Source organism: Grammomys surdaster, unplaced genomic scaffold (assembly GCF_004785775.1).
Source record: "Grammomys surdaster isolate TR1022 unplaced genomic scaffold, NIH_TR_1.0 269, whole genome shotgun sequence".
NCBI lineage: Eukaryota > Metazoa > Chordata > Mammalia > Rodentia > Muridae > Grammomys > Grammomys surdaster.
The window spans coordinates 792458-801644 of NW_021604710.1; the positions used below are offsets into that span (position 1 = coordinate 792458).

At 36.6% G+C, this 9187-nt stretch overlaps 1 pseudogene; it reads left to right on the forward strand.

The window, feature by feature from the left end:
• The first annotated feature begins 7080 nt into the window (after positions 1-7080).
• LOC114628551 lies at positions 7081-8665 on the forward strand (annotated as a pseudogene).
• The last annotated feature ends 522 nt before the right edge of the window (positions 8666-9187 follow it).

Here is a 9187-nt window from a genome sequence, read left to right on the forward strand (position 1 = left end):
TGTGTGTGTGTGTGTGTGTGTGTGTGTGTGTGTGTGTGTGTGTGTGTGTGAAATAAAAGGATGCTGGAAACATGACGCACTGCCAGTGGGAGTATATAAATTGGCAAATGCTTTTCGACAATGGTCTGACATTACTTTATCAAATACTTTGCATACATACCTAATCTTCTTGTGTGTTCACAACTGAAAATGATGATAAGAGATAACACTTTCACTCCCTGTTTCCTGGGCCAATATACTCTCTCCAGCAATGATTCAGTGCTACTTAACAGTCTTTCTTCCAAATAAATATGTCACACATTCCACACAAAATATATGTCACCCATTGCCTCAAAGAGAATGACACCATGGTCAAAAGAAGTACACAGATATCAGGATACACTGTCATGCTAGGAGCTTCAGATATTAATCCTATACTAACAGTGGAGACAAACAGAAGCAAAGTTATGGTATGGGTATTTTAAGTTGAAAAATTCACAAGCCCCCCCCATATCCCACCACACCAACTCTCATATTTACACCCTGCTTCCTCCACTTCTCCCTACCCACATACCCAACCTGCTTAGTGTCAGATAATAGTATATAGGATTACTGGAAGTTGGTGGTAGAATGTTCTCAGGTAGCCTAAGCACAGACAAAGATAAATATGGGTAGACAAGATCTCCACACTACTTGATAGACTCAATCAACCAAAGTCCAACACCTAGTCGCTAATCTGTCCCACAGACCAGCTATAATCAAAGGAAAAAGGAAAATTTCAGTAGAAAATGGTCGTTAGTAACAAAAGTCTTGGAAATACTGACTTGACTTCTTTTAATTTCTTACACTAGTAGCCTTCTCAATACCTTGGGAAGTGATATGTACATAAAAACAAAACATGGGATGGAATACAGTTCATTGGTAAAGTGCTTGGCTAGATATTGGAGACCCAAAATTCAATTTCCAGCACAAAGAAAAGAGAGTAAATAAATTCTTTTTTAAAAAGATGAAATCGAAACTGTGTCATTACAATTAGGAAGAAATACAGACTGTGGGCATAATATCTTCTATTTGAGCTTACTGATCTTTTTAATATTTTTACCCCAATTTTAAACTTTAATTTCATTGTTATTAGTTTTAAATTTTACTGTAATTAGTCCTGTGTATTTAAACCTGTATCTGAATTGAAAAATATTTTATACTTTTCTTTTCTTTGCCTAAAATAATATGTTTCTATCATCTTTCATATCTCTATTACACATGCTTCTTGTTATACCTTTTTACTACGTTTACTCCCTTCTCATTCCTTTCTAATTTCACTAATTGAAATGATTAAATGCAAGGAAAAAAGTGTATAAGCTACAATTTATCCACCAAGTATTTTTGATATTCTGAAACTTGTAAGAGACAAACTTGCAGTGTATCAATGTCTTCTCCTGCATCTAACATCATAATGGATCTCAAGTTATAGTATTTCTTACTAGCTTTTCTATTGTACAGATTTAAGATAGGAAAGTGTATCATATTGAAAATAACATAAAATAAATAAATAACATAAAATAAATAATCGAAAGCATTTTTAAAAGGAGAAAAATGTCAACTATTATACGGGGCAGAAATATCAGATTAACATCAAAACTGTTGCTAGCATCTCTAAATCATAGGAAAACTTGAAGTGTTAAATTTCCACTGTGAAGGTAAAAAACTGTCAACTGGGATTGTCACACCAATGAATAAATAAATACATACATAAATAAGTAAATACAAAGTAGAGAAATAAAAATATTCAAGACAAATAGAAGGTGAATCAATACAAGATAACTAAACTAAAATTATAGAAAATTCTTAATGAAATGCCATAAAAAGTAGAAAAAAAGAAAGTCTCATCAGTGAGAACACAGGAAAGAATATATTTATAAGACAAGCAGGTAAACAAGGATATCCAGGTAAAATGGATCATGTCTAATACAGCAAACTGGAGGAGCTCTTAAAATAGCATGAAAGGTTCTAAAGAACTATCAAGTAGTCTAACCAACTGCAACAACCAAAACAACCATGAAAAATAGTCAGAATCTCTTAATAATGACTTTGAGTATAAATGACATTAATTCAAGAATTAATAAGATGTCGATCAACTGATTTGATTAAAAGATAAATTTCAACATTCTATTATCTGCAAGAAACACTCCTGTGTACCAAAGGCGTGGAAAAAAAACCTGTTGATCAAAGGATAGAGACCAACCTACCAAGCAAATAGAAGCTTTAAATAGCCTGGGGTTATGGTGCTTAAACTTGATCAACAAGACTTTAAAATAAAACAAAGCATAAGTATAAATGTATCCACTACAAATTAACAAACAGAGCAACTCATAAAGAAGATGTAACTATAGCAAATAATGATTCACTGAACACCAAAACTGTCTATTTAGTAACAAAAGCATCAAAAGACATACAATGTCACCTAAAACCTGAAATAACAATAGTGAGAGGCTTAAATATTTCAGTTTTGAAATATTTCAGTTTTAGATATTTTCTTCTTTAACACAAGACTCTAAAAATAAGAAGAGAAACCAAAGTATGTAGACAGCAAAAGATAAGAATAAAAATGAATCGACAAAAAGAAACAAATAAACAGGTAAGTGTTTCTTTGAAAGTATGGACAATACTGGAAAAAACACAGTCAAACTAAACAAAAGAGAAAACTCCAAATTAAAAAATTAGTGATAACTAGGGACCTGGTACAACATACCTAAAAGAGACTGACTCACTAGAAAATACTTTACAAAGTTATACTACCTTTCAGAAAACTTGAATAAATTTCTAAACTAATGCTGTCTTCTAAAATTAAACGAAGAACTGAAAAATTTAAATAAAATAATGTCATCAATGATATTGGAGTGGAAGGTAAATGTCAGCCCACAATGGAAAGCACAGAAGGACTTAAGAGATATCCAACAGGTTAAGAGGACATTATTGTGAACTAGAAACAAACAAACAAACAAACAAACAAAAAACTAGAAGCCTACTATCTAAATTCCAGAATGTCACAGGTGACTATTCTGTCTACTCTGATTCAATATAGGTCTCAAAGTCTTTGGTAGAGCAAAAAAAAAACAAAATTGAAAAAATAAAAATAAGGAAATAAAATGTTAGTTTTTTTTAAAAAATACACATAACTTAATCCTGCCCTGAAGCTTAGAACTAATAAATATTTAAGCACAATGACAAGATATAAAATAAGCATATAAAATTTGTAGCTTTTTTGTAACAGGAATAAAATGAGATGAGAAAGGAATTCAGTATAATTAAAAGCAAAACAAAACAAAATAAAACCAGGTGTCATACACTGGCTGGTCTGAGGCTCCCTGATACATATATAGTAAAGGACTGCCTGGTCTGGCCTCAGTGGGAGATATGTCTAACCCTGACCAGACTTGGGGCCCCAGGGAAGATGGATGCATGGTGGAGGGGGGAGAGATGGGGAGGATCCTCTTGGAGGCAAAAAAAGGGGAGGAACGGGATGAGAAACTGTGAGAGCAGGATCAAGAGAGGGAGCAGCTGGAATGTAAATAAATAAAGTAATTTAAAATTTGAGAGAGAGAGAGAGAGAGAGAGAGAGAGAGAGAGAGAGAGAGAATTAATGATGTGTTTTTCATAGGAAAAACAAACACAAACGGGAGGAATGGGGTAAATACATTTGCCAAAAACAATTCGTTTAATTTTCTTTATAAATAAAAGCAAAGTTTGTCATTAAAATGTAGATTCGTTTACTACATCATTAAATATAGGGTGAACAATCTCTCTGTGGTTAAATAAAAAACAGATGTACCTTTGTATCATAGGAAGTTTTGGGGGCATTTGTTCTTTTCTGTTGTTTGTTTGTTATTTTATTTATTTACATTTCAAATGTTACCTCCGTTCTCAGTTTCCCCTCTCCACTTCCCTCCCCCAATGAGGGTGTTCCTGCCTCAGCACCCTAGCATTCCCCTATTCTGGGGCATCAAGCCAAGACCAAGGGCCTCCCCTCCCATTGATGCTAGATAAGGCTTTATGCATTTGCATCTGTATTGGTCAGGCTCTGGCAGAGCCTCTCAGGGGACAGCTATACCAGGCTCATGTCAACAAGCATTTCTTGATCTCATCACTAGTATCTGGGTTTGGTATCTGCAGATGGGATGTATCCCTAGGTAGGGCAGTCTCTGGATGGCCTTTCCTTCAGTCTCTGTGGATTTCAGTTTGTTTATATGGTGGATTACTTTGATGAATTTTTGTATACTGAACAATCTCTGCTTCTCTGGGATAAAGACTACTTGATCATGGTGGGTAATAATAATATTTTTGATGTGTTCTTGAATTCAGTCTGTGAGTATTTTATTTAATATTTTTGCAATGATGCTCATAAGAGAAATCAGTCTAAAATTCTCTTTTTTTGTTGAATATTTTTGTGGTTTAGGTATCACTGTGACTGTGGCCACATCGAATGAATTTGATAATGTTGCTTTTGACTATTTTGTGGAATAGTTTGAGGAGTATTTGTATTAGCTCTTTGAAAGTCTGATAGAATTCTGTGATAAAACTATCTGGGCTTGAATTTTTTTTTAAATTGGGAGACTTAATAACTGCTCTATTTCCTTAGGGGTTATAAGGATTTTTAGATTGTGTACCTGATCTTGATTTAACTTTGATAATTGGTTTCTGTCTAGAAAAGCCTCCAGTTTTTAACATTTTTCCATTTTGTGTAATATAGGATTTTGAAGTAAGACTTAATGACTTTTTTGAATTTCCTAAAAATGTTATGTCTCCATTTTCATTTCTTATTTCATTCATTTGGATACTGTCTCTGCACTCTTTACTTTGTTTGTCTAAGGGTTTGTTTTTCAATATTGTGAATTTTCTCAAAGAACCAGCTCTTGTTTTTATTGATTCCTTGTGTTGTTCTCTTCGTCTCTAATTGACTGACTTCAGCCGAATTTAGTTATCTCAAGCCATCTACTCCTCTTTGATGTGGTTGATTTTTTTTGTTGTTGTTCTAGATCTTTTAGGTGTGCTTTTAAATCATTGATTTGAGAACTCTTCAATTTCTTTATGAAGCCACTTAGTGCTATGAACTTTTCTCATAGTACTGCTTTCATTGTATCCCATATATATGGGTATGCTGTGTCTTCATTTTCATTGGATTCTACAAAGTCTTTGATTTGTTTTTCTCACTCATATTTGACCCTGTAGTCCTTGAGTAGCTATTTAGTTTCCATGAGATTGTAGGGTTTTTGGTATTTTTATTGTTGTTGAAGTTCAGCTTTAATTCATGGTGATTTGATAAGATGCTAGGGACTCTTTCAATGTTCTTGTATCTGTTGAGTCTTGCTTTGTAACCAATTATATGATCTATTTTGGAGAATGTTCAGTGACATGCTGAGAGGTGTGCCCTTCCCCCAGCCTTGAGCATGGACCTTGTTTACCACAATAGACCAAACAATAGGACTCTGGCCTTAGGCATTTCCTGCCCTTGGCGAGGAGGCAGTGCTTGCCTTGGCGCCTTTCTGTCTGCCTGTAGCCTGGTACTCAAGCTGAGAAGAATAGACTGCCTGCTGAGCTTGCTTTGAGACATCTCGGCCTGCAATTACCTATGGATTCCTCTCAGCTCCAGCAGGATGTTTTCCGCTCACTCCCAGTGCTCGCCCCCAGCTGGATGAAGCCAGAAGGAACTCTGGGGGTGGGGGTGGGTTACCCCCTTTAAATTGAAAGCTGAACATTAAAGCATTGAGCCTCGATCAGAAACCTTTGTCCTGGCTTCATCTCTTCCCGCCCTTCTGTCCCTTCCCAGCCTCTCTTTCAGGTGAACCTGGTCGTCTGTAGCTGCTGGGCGGCAACAGAGAAGGAGGTATATTTTTCTGCATTTGGGTCAAATATTCTATAAGTATCTGTTAGGTCACTTTGAATCAAGTCCTCTGTTAGCGTCATTATTTCTCTTTTTAGTTTGTTTCAATCACCAGTCCATTGATGACAGTGGGATGTTGGAGTCTCCCACTATTAATAGGTTAGATTTGATGTCTGATTTCAGCTTAAGCTTTAGTACTTTTTTTTTTTTCAAATTAGGTACTTTTGCATATTTATGGCATGGATGTTCCAAATTGAGACATCATCTTGGTCTATTTTTCCTTTGATGAGTATGAAGTGTCCTGTGCTCCCTTTGATTACTTTTGGATGAAAGTCTATTTTATTAGATATTAGAATAACTACTACAGTTTGTTTCTTGGGTCCATTTGCTTGGAAAAGCTTTTTACAGGCCTTTTTTCTGAGGTAGTGTCTATCTTTCTTGCTGAGGTGAGTTTCTTGTATGCAGTAGAATGATGGGTCCTGTTTATGCATCCACTCTGTTAGCCTGTATCTTTTTATTGTGGAATTGAGTCCATTGATATTGAAAGGTATTAATGATGAATGATTGTTAATTCTTGTTATTTTAATGATGTTGGTGATTGTGTGTGTGTCTGTGGTATGTGTGTGTGTGTTTCTATTCTTTTGTATTTACTGGTGAGAAATTATTGGCACCATTGTTTCCTTCAGTCTGGTAAATCCACTTGAGTTGAATTTTCTTCTAGTATATTCTGTAGTGCTGTATTTGTGGATAGATATTTTTTAAATTATGTCTCATCATGGAATACCTTGTTTGCTCCATCTATGGTGATTCAAATTTTTTTGGGTATATTAGTCTGGAACAGAATCTGCAGTCTCTTGGAGACTGATAATGGCCTCTTGCTTTTAAAGTCTTTGTTGAGAACTAGCATGTAACTCTGACAGCTCTGTCTTTATATGTTACTTGGCCTTTTTCCTTGAGGCTGTTAATATTTTTTGTTGTTGTTCTGTACATGTAGTCTTTTGATTGTTATGAGATAGGAGGAGTTTCTTTCTTTCCTTTTTTTTCCTCAGTGGTTTGGTGTTCTTTAAGCTTCTTTTTTTTTTATAGACACCTCTTTCTTTTGGTTAGGGAAATTTTATTCTATGATTTTGCAGAAAATATTTCTGGACCTTTGAACTGGAAATCTCCTCCTTCTTCTATCTGTATTATTTTTAGAGTTAGGGTTAGTGTTAGGGTTATAGAAGATGGAGTTGTGAGTTGGGAAATGGAATTCTGGGAGTACAGTGTAGTTTAAGGCTGTTGGGTATACTTGAAGGTGACCTGGTAGGCAATGGATTATTGCAGGATCTTACCTCATTTTCCCTACTGCCTGCAGGCCTCCAGTAAAGCAGGCAGAGTTGTGGGACAGAAAATGGAGTGCAGAGGACAGTACCTGGCATATTCTATCCTCCCATAAATCCAAACCAAAAGAGATTAACAACTTCCAGAATATCAAAGTCATGGTTGTATCAATAGGCATATATTGTCTAGTAAGGTTTTCTGTATCGTAGAATGCAGGAGCCAAAGTTGGATAAGACTGCTTATGACTATTTCCACAATAGACTGCAAAGGGCCTTCTAACACTATGAACACTATCCAACAGGGAGGAAGTGTCCACTTCAATTATGGTTTGATTTCTGTATGTCTTCTACCTAAATCACATGGTGTGTTCAGCAATGGGGTCTTACCACCTTGTTCTAGTACACAATCAAGAGCATTGGCAATAACTAGTACTGTTTGATAAACCTCTCAAGACTATTACTCAAAGAACTCATATTTTGGTTTTAAAAACTATCACTCCTGGCAGCAGTATATCTACCCATGCAGGGCAGCCTTATTCAAGACCTATCATGTTTTAGAATGCATTTTTAGTTAGTATATGAAATGGTAGGTTTGAAAACCCAAATAGAAACCGACTGCTGTGCTGAGAGACAGATGGGTTTTGTTGTGAGATTTCCATAGTGTAATGAATTTTAATAACATTATGAGACATTATATACCCAAGTATCACCCAAGTAAATGAAGTGTATACCTGTACTAAAATGTATGTGTTTTGTTTTGTTAACAAATACTCAATTCAACTGACTTTATAAGGGAACTAGTTTATTTGTCTGGTACTTTTGAAGGCTGAAAGTTCAAATGGTATAGCACAAACTCTACAATCATCCTTTAGCATCATTAATTTTGATACAAATATCAAAGACAGCTGTGTATGTGTGGGGAACAAACAAATGATTACATCTTGAATTTAAAAGTGAAGGAGGGACTGGCTGCTCCGAAAAGCCATCTTTGCATTGTTCCCCGGCGTGCTCCGAGCTCACTGCAGCCACCTTTGCCGCCCACCACCTCCTGCAACGCGGACTCTGGCAGCTTTCTCACCAGAGTCCTCGAACTCCCTTAATTCCTCACTCGCTGCATCGGACCACCGGCGTGCCCCACCATGTCAGACGCGGCAGGGCAGTGGACACCAGCTCCGAGATCACCACCAAGGAGTTGAAGGAGAAGAAGGAAGTTGTGGAGGAGGCAGAGAAAGGAAGAGATGCACCTGCCAATGGGAACGTTCAAAATGAGGAAAATGGGGAGCAGGAGGCTGACAATGAGGTAGATGAAGAAGAGGAAGAAGGTGGGGAGGAAGAGGAGGAGGAGGAAGAAGGTGACGGTGAGGAAGAGGATGGAGATGAAGATGAGGAGGCTGAGGCTCCTACGGGCAAGCGGGTAACTGAGGATGATGAGGATGATGAGGATGATGATGTTGACGCCAAGAAGCAGAAGACTGAGGAGGATGACTAGACAGCAAAAGGGAAAGCTAACCTTACGCACCGTGACCCAACGTGGTCACCTTCGAGTAGAGAAGCAGGCCCCGCCCACAGCGGGCAGTGCCACCCACAGATGATACGCGCTCTCCACCACCCCTCCAAAACCACAACATGAATTGGCAACATGGGAGGAAAAAGAACCAGAACTTCCCAGGCCCTGCTTTTTTTCTTAAAAATACTTTAAAAGGAAAATTTGTTTGTAGTTTTTATTTACATTTTATATTTTTGTACATATTGTTAGGGGTCAGCCATTTTAAATGATAACGGGTGACCAAACCAGCCTTCAGAGCGTTTTCTGTCCTACTTCAGACTTTACTTGTGGTGTGACCATGTTCATTATAATCTCAAAGGAGAAAAAAAAAAACTTGTAAAAAAAAAGCAAAAACAACAACAAAAAACCAATCTTATTCCAAGCATTCCAGTAACTTTTTTGGTGTATGTACCTAGCTGTACTATAAGTAGTTGGTTTGTATGAGATAGTTAAAAAGGCCAAAGA